Raw genomic sequence first — 13,620 nt, forward strand, 5'->3', positions numbered from 1 at the left:
TATGTCAATTAGGATCTCAATTGCCATGTACTTTGAGTATGGGCATAAAAGTGAACCACCTCAAGAGCTGCTCTGTGTCAGGGGGCTGATGAACAGCAAGTGCTGGAGGGGAGAGAGCATCAGGGGCTGTTTCTCTTGCTGGGAACTAGTTCTTGGCTTCTGGGGAGGCACTGCATGGCAGGATGGTCTGAGAAGCATTGCTTGTGCTTCCTCCATAGTGCTAGAAGGCAGGGAGCCCAGCTTTCCTCTCCCCTCTTGACATAAGAACTAATATTGTCAGAAGTCATGTTCCTTCTGGCCCAGGAGAACTTGGCTCTGAGTGGACCTTGTTGAGTGCAGGTTTCTGCAGCACTAACCTATGTAGTGGCAGCATTAACCTATGTAGTGACAGGAGGCTTTCTGCCCTCTTTGTACTGGCTGGCAGAGGGAATGGTGAGGTGAGCAGTGTCAGTGGGTGCAGAAGGATGGCCATGCCTGTTCTGGGGCAGGGAGCTGGAAGCAGCTGCACAAAGGCCCTGTGCCCCAGAAGCGCCCTGAGGGTCAGACTGGATGTCCCCTGGAGACAGCATAACAAGTGACTGGAAAACACCAAGATGAGGCTTCAGCTCATCACCACCTCCCTGTCCTGAGCATGCTCCTTGGACATGCTTTTGCTCTGGGAGTACTTTGCCCTGCTGCTGCTGTATGGACTGTGACATAACAAACATGGCAGTTTATGTCTGATTCAAAGAGTCGGGTGATGCTGGAAAGCTTCTTGTCTCATCAAAATAAAAAGCTGTAATTAAAAGCTTTAGCTATGATCCGGTACTACATACCCAAGCATGTTTCCAAAAAGGCCTGTGTGCCTTGTATTGTCCTTTTATTTGGCTTGGATGCACCATGATGGTGAAGAAACAAACAATCCTTCTGTCAGAGCAAAGAATTGATGTGGTAAGGTACTTACCATGGAATCCAGAACTGAACTTAGTCTAATGTTTGTGAAACTCTGTAGCATCCTTTTAAATCAGGCTGGTTGCCCTGGGCTTCTTCTCTCACTGAAGCATTTAAGCTAATTCAGTCTTTGAAAACCTAATGAACTTGGAAAGTACTGCAGTTGACAGCCACAAATGTTGTTTCCTATCCCTTTCTATAGCTCAAAACATTAAGCTGATAGACAGTAACCATCACCCAAAGTATTTTAATGCTTTTATGAATGCTTGTTTCTGTAGCAAGAATTGAGTGCGGCTAAATATTTCTGGCTGTTTATTGTATTCTCGGTTTGCATAAGGCAGTCAGCGCTGCATGAAATATGATAAATGCACTTTTTCCACAGTATATGCAGAGGTAGAAAACAAAATTAACATAGAAATATAAATGGTAAATGAAAGACTTTCACTCTCATTGTGTATCAGGGATTGTGGCATAATACTTGCATAAAAATTCCATCAAAGAGGCAAAAAACCTCAATAAAATAAAATACATAAGAAGAAAATTCTCTGTTATGGCTGTTCTTTTTGACGATTTCTCCTTTGAGTGGGGACATTAACATTAACATCCTATTTGTAATAGTGTTAGGTTAGCTCATTTTTCTGTTTTCTATTTGTTTCCTCAATGTTCGCTTATTTAAACATAGAAGCGGTGAGGTAGACAGCATTTGGATTAGCAAAAGATAATTATTAAAACCATTGACTCAAAATTGACAATAACATGGAGGTTATGTTAGAACAGTTTGTTTTATTATTTGCTCATTTTTTGAAATAACACATTAATGCATTTTTATTTTAAGAAGAGTTTTTAAAATACTGGAACTAGACTGGAATCAACATCTCTAATTTCTAAACATGTTGTGTCTTCAGCTTTGAGATGGTATATGATTAAAAGATTCATCTTTGTATAATGGTTGACAAGGACTAAAATATTATATAGACCTCTTGTGAAAAAAGTTGAAATTCAAATGACATCTTTGCTATGTGGAAGAAACAGCAAATGTGAGAGTGAGTTGACTTCATCTACGTGGGGACACACCATGCTGTGCATGCCCGAAGCAGCAAGACTTGCTAAGATAATCAGCTTCTGTCACTGTTCTTCATTCCTGACAGATAGCAGCAGTGTGCTTGATGGAAACCTTTGCTCTGCACATGGTACAGTCTGAGTCTGTGCTAGAGCAGAGGAGGAGCCTGTTCTCCAGAAGAGAAACCATTCTGTTCCAGGAGGTAAAAATTAATATTTGAGACTAGACAAAAGCCAGGAATGTGTGTGCATTGTTTGAACTGAATAGATGAAAGTGTGTGCCTTGGGGGATGTTGTCTGTTTCTTTTCTTTGTTTTGTTTTAAGTATCCCTTGCTAGACTCTCTGGCTGCTGTTCCAGGAGCTCTGGGTAGCTTTTACCTGGGTGCACAACCAGCAGATGTGCTGCCTCTGATACAGAGCTGGGAATACCCACTGCTGCTAAGAATTAGCAAAATGAAAACTTGGGAACCTCTACTCTATGCTTTCACACATGCATAAATATATATGTATGTATGTATGTATGTATGTATGTGCATGAATATATATGTGTGTCTATATATATCTCTTCTTTAAATTGCTGTTGGCATAGATGATGTTGAACATTGTTTAAGACATGAACCAGAGGGACACTCAGTACTCACATAAAGCCAGAATGGCTGTAAAAGCAGGTAGAATAGATTTGTAAAGTTAACAAGTCTGGTCAAAGATGGAAGAAAAGAATCCACTCTTGTCTTTTATAAAGGTTCAGTGAATTCAGAATGTTTTGATTTTCCAGGCAGCTCCTCAAGTTGGTGCATTATGCTCTGGGATGTGCTGAGGGGCGCCAGGGCCCCTGCCAGGCTAACGAGCAGCCCAGTGGGGTTACTTAACCCCAGCTTGAGTTAATTAATTATGGCTGATGGGACTGGCCTGTGTGCTGTGGGGGTTAAAGCCCGGGTTGTGGTCACAGCTGGCCCATCTCTCTGTAATTTGCTGTCCTGCCCAAAATACCTCAAGCATTTTACCTTGTTTTCCCAAACTGGAGGGCTGTGGCTGTGCCCTGTGCGGCGCTGCTGCCATTTCCGCAGTGAGAAGGAGCTATGGAGTCAAGGTGAGGGGAACAAGGCCGAGGGTGGCTGCTGGGAAAGGCTCAGGAGGGAGAAGTGGCCTCAGGCTACCAGATACTGGACTGTGTAAGGGCAGGTAAGAGATTGGGAACTGGGTGGGGATGTGTTGTCCTGCCCCTGGGGTGAAGGGAACACTGAATTATTGTCAGAGCTACTGAGCACTGTCAGGCCTGGAGTAAAGCCCACAGCGTGGCTGTGGATCTCTGAGGGAAGCCATAAAATGCTGCCACTTGCAGTGTGAGTGCAGTGAGGCTGGCTTGGGAAAAGCAAGGGGCCTGTCAGTGGTAAAGAAAGGCATTTTTTTCTTTTTGAAAAAAAAAAAAAAACCCCGAACACTTAAAAAAAATTAATTCTCCTTTCCTAGGGACAACTATAGAATAACCTGGATTTTTCCAGGCTGCAGCCATCATCCCCAGGTGAGACCTGCTGGGATGGACAGACACTGAACATCTACTACTCCTTCCTTCCATGTCCTGTGGATGAACTTGCAGGTCTTGGAGATTTTGTCAGTACCTGTCACACGACCTTTCTGTGCTGGTGATCATTTTAGACACCAAAAAAACCTTTGCAGATGTGGGTAATTTTGCATATATCTTTCTGCCCTTGTTCCTGAATAGTAAAGGTTACTGAGTTGAGTAACTACTGTATGGCATTCAAGATTCCTATTAGGTCTGATTAAAAAAAAATTGTGTGTTTTTTCTTTCTTTGCTCCTTTTGACTGTTGAGTAGTTCTCCAGAGTCCAATTGGGTAGCAATAGAAATCTTGATTTCATGGCCTCTACTGATCAAAAACACAACTGACAGTTTTTCTTCATGTTTGTACAGAACGAGGATAGAGATTAAGGGAGTACATTTTCCTAATCATTGGTATAAGATATCAAGGAACAGCATGTAGTCTAAAATAGAAATTCAGCATACTTGCTGGAAGGAAACAGATTAATATTTTTTCTTTTCTAATTTGTGCTTTTTAACATTGAAACCACTTCTGGTTTTAGATACCTCTTAACAGTTACTTCAGGTTTTTTTAATGCCTTTATTTAAAATGTTACCTATTATCCAAAAGGAATAAAAGAACAAAAGGAGTAATTATTCAGGAAAAATAATATTTTACAGAATAATTAGCTCTGATTGAAAATGTTTCACAGATTTCCTCAAAGTTTTCAATTATTAATAAGCGCACCAGGCAGTTCCTTTGTGATACTTAAGTGATTCAGTCATTAATGGCAAATGGAAATCTAATTTGTTTAGAGGGGAAAACAGTTGTAGTCATCACTAAAGATGCTGTGTGAAACCCTGAATTATAATTTCAGAAGTCTTTACTTCCTGTTCAGTAGCCCACAAATTCACTGATACTCTTACAGAAAGAGCACATAGACCCTTTCTGCCCATGTCATAGACAGCCAGTGTGAAATTCTTCTCCACTTCAGAACAGGGTGCATTCAGCCTGCCACAAGAGGAGGGGATCTGTGTGAGAGCACAGCTTGGCTCTGGAGTATGTTCCTTGGGTGGCTATTAGATTATTCCTGTAATGGGTTTGTTTTAGTACTGGCTTAAGTGGCTGCATTTCATTGGAATTCCACCTGCAGTGGAGGAACAGCTGCTGGATATAGACTTGGTTGAAGGGCAGTGGTATTTGGTGCTCTCACAGAATTCCCTGTGCACCTGTGATGCTACCTGGGCTGAAGGAAAAAGTGCAGATCAGCGCTAGAAGCTGCCTGGAAACCCACCCCTGCCACCCTGTCTGGGGCTTGGCTGTGCCATAGAGGAGACCTGGTTCTTCTCTCTGCTGCCCAAAGTGACCCTGCCCAGGCTGTGAGGTCACTTCTGCAGTGATGCCCTGGGTGGTTTTCCTGGAGTTCCCACTAAAGCTCCCCTATCTGGAGTGAGTCAGTTCCACAGGAGAGGCTGGGAAGTAGATATGAGCAGCCACGGTGTGCTGGCCAAGACTTTGCAAGGGTAAAGTTAATTAGTAAAAGCCAAAAGACATATGAAGGAAGAGTATCTTTCATATGTACTAGAGGAACGATTACATTTCCCTAAATTAGCATATCCACTGCTGGGGGTAAAATAAAGAGGATAAAATGAAATTGTTTAATATAGAATGTGACAAAATGACCGTACATAATTTCCCATGACTAGAAATAAATGTTTAACAAACTGCTCCCAGTAGGCTTGTTAAAGATGAAATATTTATTACTATATGTTAATTACAGGGTTTAAGCAGTACTTAAGTAATTTAAGGGGATTGGCTTCACCTTGCTTTCAATAATTGTATGTGATTAAATCCTCCTTCATCAGTTCTTTGTGCTACATCAGTTTGCCCAAACATATCCTTAATTAGTCCATGTTTGCCATGTTGGTTATTTTGTATAGGATGAACAGTGGACAGCTTTCTTTGTGAGTTTCACAACCCAAGCAAAATCAAATTCTATCAGCACTGATGTTTTTGCATATGCACTGAAACACAATAACTTGTGAAGTCTCAAAAAATCTTATTACTATGGTAGAGTGGTATGTTACTCTCAGGATACTCGTCTCTGACACTACAAATCTGTTTTGAAGAAGTCCTTATATACTTTTTTAGGCTGCAGTATGCGAGACAAATAAGTACTTAGCATTAAAGTTTTCCTCTTTCCCCTGAACAAACCATAAGTTATCTGTAAGTATTTTGCACTTTTACATCTTAAAATACTGGTTTGTGCCAACCCATTTTGCACAAAATTACATTGAATAAAATTTTTGGCTTATCCTGACTCCAAACTGGTGTTGACAAAACTGTCATCTTAGAGTTGATGAAGAGCTGAAGCTCTGTGTTGCTTAGGGACTCTTCATTGCAACGACCTACTGGCTATTCAGAAGGAAAGATAAACACAAATAAAGCAACTTAATCTCCAGTGAGTCTAAACGGTTCCTAGTTACACTCTCAGATAATTAACTTCTCCTGTGATGTGCTCATTTAATAGATACCTGGTCATATGTGACCATGTTTATTTAATGTGCTCTGCAATATTTATACCACAATACACCCTTCTCATTATAAACCAGACAGTCTGTAATTTATTTACACACACATATTCTGAAGCTTTTGCTTAGACAAAACTCTACAGGCTTCAGGAAAATATATCTGAGTGTGCATGTCAGTTTATGACTGCTCATAAATAGTTTCTGAAGGGACTGCCAGGAAAAAAAAAAAATCTATTTTTTTTCCTTCTTTTCAGCATTGCTGTTCTGATATTTATGTACATTAAAAAATTAGGGACTACAAATTAATTTTGTTACTTCCGTTTTTATTTCATCTTCATTTACCGTGACCCTGAGGTCCCTCATTAGACTCATCAGTAAAATAATATTTGTTATAGTGAGCATAATATTGCACAGTTTAGGAGCTCAACAGATTTATGTAGATTTCAGCTCTGTGGTACTTGTCTCTGTAACAAAGCCCAAAGGGAAGGAGATCTCTCTAGCCAGGTTCTGTTCCCCAGAATTAATTCCAAAGCCTACAACAAAGACCACTTGTTTGTGATGTTTCTGGCTGTACTTCATGCAGCCTCGGTGGGTCATTGCTGGGCACATTTGCATATGCACCTATATGTAAGCAAATATTTATGTGCCTGAAAAGTGCCTGTGTGTTGGTGCAGAACAACCCTGTCTTTTCTTAAGACTGCCTTGCAAAACCGATCAAAACTGAGAGCTGTAGCAAGCAATGACTGCATTTCAAATAAACTTTAAATTAGTGATGCATCTTGTCTCTCACTTGAAGGAGCCTATACTGAGGATACCTTTGTAGTTTCCTTCCCATATACCACTTCCATCTCCGCAGAAGAGCTCCCAGAACTTTGCAGGTCTTTTCTTCTGCTTGATCAAACTGGTAACCATGAAAGTCTGTATATCTTGCAGCAATAACTGTGCCACTTTTGCATTAGACTTCTGAAAATTAGCTGCTTGGAAATTAGGTGTCTGCTGTCTTTAATATGATAATGCATGGGATAAACATCTAAAGGCCTCCCCTGGAAAGGGGAACTGTCCTGTTGCAGTGTATGGCTTGTGCAGCCACTGGCAGTGACGGCCAAAGTCCTCCTGTTTGCTGAGAATGAAGACAGCCCATCAGTGGTGTCTTGAATAATGCCAGTTTGCTCCTTTTCAAATGGGTTCCTTATATGAGGAAGAAGCTTCATCTTTCCTAATATTGTTTCAAACCAAACACCAATGAAGTACCTAGATTAGGAGCCCAGAGAAGCTGTACAGTCTGTACACAGAGATCTGAGCTGCTTTGTGGAGGTGTCTCTCTCCATCAGTTACAGAGCTAGCCCAGGGCAAGCCAGCCCCTAAACCAAGATTCACTGAAGTGCCTGCAAATAACTGAGCCAAAGCCAGTCTTGGGAGGCATGTTTTGCAAGGAAGAGTGGACTGGGTGCCACAGCCCATGCTTGCTGTAGTTGTTTTCATATTATTCTAAAATTTATCGAGTTTTTAAAATTTGTTTCATGATAGCTAATGAATTTTATACATATTTTCCCTCTCCTTTTGAAGAAGTTACTGGAAAAATTGTCAGATTTTTTTGAGCCATTTGCAAAACACAAGGAAATGCACATGATGGAGCTTAATCATGTTATAAGAGATTGTTCCTGTGAAAGGCATAACTATTTTAGTTATATTGGGTTATTGTGCCATTAGTAGCGTTTGACTGCCAACTGTGCAGCAGTGGGGCTCCAATCAACAGGAGTCTGTGAGCCTTTTCCATTGCAAAGAGTGCCAAGGATAGGAGGGAGAGAGGCTCTTAGTGGTACTGTTTTTTCAGTGATTAATAATACTTGAGATCCATTTCAGTGATCAGAAATGTGCCTTAATGAGACAATTAGTCAAACCATAAAAGCTGCACAGCAATTTAGTTGGTGTTACTACTGGAATAATTTGCTGCGGCTGCTTTCTTCTTCCTGATTTGACTTTGTCACAATAGTCTGGCTGAAAGTTGCTGTAGAGAAGACCTGGAGGCTAAATTCAGTTTTGAATGGCCATGATTATCCACAGGGCAGATAATCCCCTTATATATGAGGAAAAAAGTGAGAGAGAAAAAAGTGGATATTTCATTATAAAAAAATTACATGCCTTTGTCCACGTGGCTACTGTAGTGCCTTTCAATATCCAGCTGCCTGCTAGTGCTGTGGCAACTAATAGCAGGTATTGTCTGGGGGCAGGTACCAGACTGAAAGGGCTACTGCAAATTTGTATTTATTTCTTCCTTCTGTGACAGAAACACAGTAATGGGGCCTGAGATCTCTATGTGGAGCTATGAGATCTCTTTTAGGTGCAGCTGATTTTTTGCCTCACTCTCAGATTTTGGTCATCATATTACTCTAAAGCAAAGTCAGAGCAGCTGTTCTCAACCCATGCTTGTCTTGAAAGCTTGCTGTTTCAAACCTGCAGCTTTGTGTTCCTCAAAGCTTATTTGTATTTACCCCAGTCAAACGTTGAATTTATTAAGGCCTAATATGTTCCTACAAAACTGCTGTAATTCTGACTTGGAGGTATGTCAGATATGTCCTCAGAGTGATGTTAAAGAGGGCACCAAATACAGCAAAATTAACCCACCCAATAAACAAAATAACAAACCAAAAAAATCTACCCCAAGCCTAGTCACAGTAGTAAACTCATCTGCTTGCTGTGTTTCCAGTGATGTTCACAGTTTTCCATGCTCAAGAGATCTGGGAAGTTTATTCTGCTATTTTTGGGAGTAAATCCTACCCAGACCTAGCATTATTTAAACTAATTTAGTCTAATTAATTTGCATTTACCTAAGACGCCAATAAACAATCTACTGCCAGAGCAGAAACCCACTTGTTGGTGTCCCAGTGATGAATGTGGTAGGTGTGTTGGAGAAAGCCCTGCCTCTGCTGAGAGCTGCACTGGAGCTGCTTTATGGGCAGGACAATCTGCTCAGTAGTGGCAGGGAGGCTCGGGGTGACAGCAAGGTGTGAACAAACTCCTTCTGTCCAGGGCAGGTGCTGCAAACCCACTCTGATGTCTGTGTGAATGCTTCCTGCAAAAAGTGCCCCTGGCCAGCTGTGCCAAGCTTCATTGGATTGATCTTTTCTCAATCCAGCTCAGTCTGGATGTTCCCACTTTCTAATCTTCTTATATCAGAGTGGTAGAAAGCAAAAATGTTTCAGTCTTCTAAAGGAACAATACAATTCCTGCTTTGCTCCGCTTTAACTATGAGTATTGTTTTTCTTATTAAAGAATATTGGTTTAATGCCTCTGTCACCTGGAGGGAAGGAGACTGAATCTGGACATAGTGATAGTGTTATTTTGACAAACTTTTGTGTTGGATCAGTGTTACTGTAAATGTAATGTTTGCTATCTCCCTGCAGATTTCAGCTGGTAGCAGATACTGAGGGACAGGTTTTCTCTGGGGTTTAGTCTTGTGCTGAGCAGCCTGCTCTCCTGTAGCCCTGCTGGAAACTGCAGCTTTGCTGCCTGCTGTTCCTGGGCTCAGCAAAACCTTGTGTTTCTTGGCTCAACCCCCTTCGTTAGGATGCAAAGATTAACCACTTCCTTCTTTCATAACTAATTATGGGCCAAACTGAATATTGCTCAGGGCACCAGCATTCTGGCATATGATTATTTTCACACTGCTGAATTTACCTAAATGTAAATTGTTTTTAAAATAAAATTGAAGATGAATGTATGTTGACAAATAAGGAGCAAAAAAGAAGCTTCATACTCTAGTTACTTTTGAGGTACCTGGAATAGCAGCTGTGATAACACCCAGTCAGTTTTAATCTTGTCCTTATGGCTATGCCAACTTCTTTCTCTCTACTTTTGGGCTTCCTAGTGATGCACAAATGTTCTCTGAGATATTTATGGCCAAGAGAAGAACTGAACTGTAAACCTGTATAACTGTAAAAAGACGTAATATCAGCTATTAATGACTTCAAAAGAATCTTTGACATAGAAACTTTATAAAGTTGGAAAAATTAAAGATATCCAGTTTCAGTCTTCTTTTAATTTAATTCAAATTATAAAAATGCCATACCAGCCAGTTCTACTGGAATTTGCAATATTCAGGGTAGTAACACACAACTGTTTCTGGAAAGGTGTTCTATTCTTATTTGGTTGACATGGAAGTGTAACGAGCTTATCCCTTTCATTAAGAGACCTAGAACTGTGAAGAACCAATCTTTGTGATGCAAGTAAACTGCCTGACAGAAACCCAAGATTAAAAGGGAAGTATCCCTGTAAAATGTTAAGCATTTAACACTGCTTTTCTGGCTTCTTCACAAAGTGGATCTAACTTGCCATCACCTCCTAAAGGAGAAAACTACAACTTACAAAATATATACAAGTAAATGTATTTACCTTTTACATTTCTACTTCTTACCCCAACATATATAGCCCTTTGTGCTCTCCCTCACAGTACTTGGAGCAGTTTGGCTCTGCTGTGGTTAATTCAGTAATCTGAGATGGACTCAGCAAGCAAAAAATAAAAATTCCTGTTTTGAAAGCAAAGGGAAGCCCTAATACCTCTGTGGACCAAAACCTAGCAGGTTTTCTTGTGGCTGTGGGCTGGTGCATGTGGGATGGCCCCAGACAGTGCTCTCCCAAGCATGACCTTAACTCCCAAGCCATTCTCTGTTCCTGACTGTGCCTTTCAAACTGCCTTGAATATAGAGCAGTACAGAGCTTTAAAGTGTAAATGTTGATAGAACCTGGACTGTTTATGCCTTAGGAAGTGCTTATTTCAAAATTCAGGTGCTTTTGTAAAAACTGAGAATAATAAAATTCAGGAGTTACCAAAATCCAGGTCATAGATGTTGCAATGAAATGCCATCTCCCTGTCAACCACCAGGTCTACAGCATTCCAGTTTGTTATCACTTCCAGAATAAGTTGATGTCCATCTGCCTTCAGGCCAGCTGGAAAAGGGCAAAGAAGCTGTGGCCAGTACTGTATTTGCTTGGTTCCCAGTGAATTTTTAGTATATCTAAGTTCTAGCACTTATGAGGATGAGAAAAACCCAGTGGTAACGTAGTTAAGTGCTGTAAAAAACTCCCCACAAAGCCTATCAGCTTTAATCTCCATCTTCACTATTATTACATTAATGGATCTCCTTTGAATGAAGCCTCCACCCTCTGTCATTTCTAGGTCTAGGGGTAAAAGGCAAGAAATTAATTTTGTACTTGTATTTGCTATTAACTGGCAGAACAGCTGTAAGAAAAAAAATGCATTTATTTGTAAGTACCACAGAATAAGACTAAATTCAAAAGAATTCTCCAGTAAGCATTAAGATGGTGTTATAGAACAGCTGGAACATTAGGTGAACAACCTTGATAACCCAATTGTTCATTGACGCATAATTCATCTTTCTTCTACTGAAAGAGTAATTTCTCAGGACATTAAACACTTGAGATTTTTGTGAAGCTGAGAATCAAACCAGAATGGACAAAATAATCTCTTGATCCACGTATTTTTTGAGATTAATTAGGTGCTTTTCAGGTTTATTATGGTACATTGTATAATGTTAAATTAATCAGAACTGGGGAAATAAGAACACAGAAATGCCAAGTACTTGCCTGGGCACTCCCCAGATTTGAATTTGTTTTAATTCATCACTTTCTATTGAGTTGTTTCAAAAGGCAGAAGCAAATTCCTGTGTAGCCAAGTATTCAGGGTCTCACCTTTCCACGTTTCTATCAGCTGTGTTAAGGCTGTACTGACACCTCAGTTTTCCTGGCAGGTGGAGGTATTTTCTCTGTCCCACTTCCACTGTAGCTGTATGACTTGCAAGGGTCAGCATTTCTCATTTAACCTAACTGCATCCACCTGTGAGGGCTGTTTGCCTTAGTTTAATTCAGCTTACTGAAAAAGTAGGAGAAGTGGCTGTGGAAAGAGTGCTTCAAAAAATAGCATGTTTTCAGCTTCTGCTGCTGTTTTGCCATTTTCATCAGACAGCTCTCGCAGCTTTCTAGGAAGCTTTGATAGTAATCTCAGACAATTAATTCACACTTATAAAATGGGTGAGAGAGATGACATCTCTGCACTGTGGGCTCGAAATTAAAAGCCCACCTGATTAGTTTTCCCAGGTTGGGGCCATGACAGGTACATTGCAATGATCTACTAACCCCAGTGAGAAAAATTGGAATGAGTTATTAGTAGCCCACTTATTGTGTTGACTCATGTTTTTTGTAAGTTTTCAGTGTCAAGCAAATAGGGATTTGTCTGATACTTAGCTTATTTTCTTTTTTTTTTCTTTTGTTTTTTTGGTGCTTCTATGTTACTGAAAGCCTTTAAATTCACAAAAACTGTACTTACTTGAATACTTGAGATCACATGCATACAATTTGATTTGTCTTGAAACCTTAGACGAATTTTGCTATGCAGAAATGGTTATTATTACAGCCGGAGAGCATTGGAGCGGAGGAAAAGTGGTGCTCATTCCCTCATATACAGGAAATAGACTACACCAGTCCTTAATGAGATGAATGAGAAAAAGTAGCTACAACCCTTCTCTGTGGGCTATCCATCACTGCAACTTTAAGTATGGCTAGTGAAGTTCTGCAGCACCTGCAAACTCCGTAAAGCCCCGAGGCACTGCTCTTCTGTCAGAGCTGCCGGGGAGCCATTTCAAGCCCTGCAGCAGTGCCCCGAGCCGCACAGCTGGCTCGGTCCCTCACCGGTGCATGTGGGAGGTCGGAGCAGCTCTGCTCCGAAACGTGGCACCCGAGCCTGGGGGTACCTGCTGCCTGCCTTGTGCTGGTTGCTGGAAATAATCGCTGAGCTGTGAGCAGCGAATGTAACTACTCCCAGGTACTTCACTTTACAACTACATTTGGGTTTAAATGTTTCCATCATTGGTTTATGTGTTTATTTCAGTTTGTGTTTTTAATGAGGTTTGTGTAACTGGAAAATATATGCACACTGTAATGCAAGCTTATTCTAGCAAACACAAAGGATGGAGGTGTTTGTACTTTTTGAGGCGTGTTTGAGGAACAGCCCTTTCCTCTGCCTCACACGTGGTACAGCTGCTGGAGCCCCCTTCGCAGCCTGCCAGCTTTGGAACACCGAGAGCCTCCGGTACGGCGCGGCCACAGGGAATCTGAGCAGGGACCCGAGGGAACGGCCTGAAGCTGCCTCAGGGGAGGTCGAGACTGGGTATCTGGAAAAGGTTCTTCATCCAGAGGGTGGTTGGGCACTGGAACAGTCTCCCCAGAGCAGTGGTCATGGCAGCGGCCTGACAGAGCTGAAGAAGCGTTTGGACAACGCTCTCGGGCACATGCTGGGACGGCTGGGGGTGTCCTGTGCAGGGCCAGGAGCCAGAGATCCTTGTGAGTTCCTTCCTTCGTGATACGGCAGGATCGCACGTCAGGAGCCCGCGCCTCCTCCCTGGGCAGGGCAGGACCGGGCGGAGTCCGCCGCTGTCCCGCCGGGCGCCGCGGGGAGCCCCGGCAGCTGCCGGCAGCCACGGGCGAAGCAGTCCCGGCTACGGCTCCCTCCCCGCGGGGCTCGCAGGGTGGGATGCGGGGCGACCT

Source organism: Haemorhous mexicanus, chromosome 7, assembly GCF_027477595.1.
Source record: "Haemorhous mexicanus isolate bHaeMex1 chromosome 7, bHaeMex1.pri, whole genome shotgun sequence".
NCBI lineage: Eukaryota > Metazoa > Chordata > Aves > Passeriformes > Fringillidae > Haemorhous > Haemorhous mexicanus.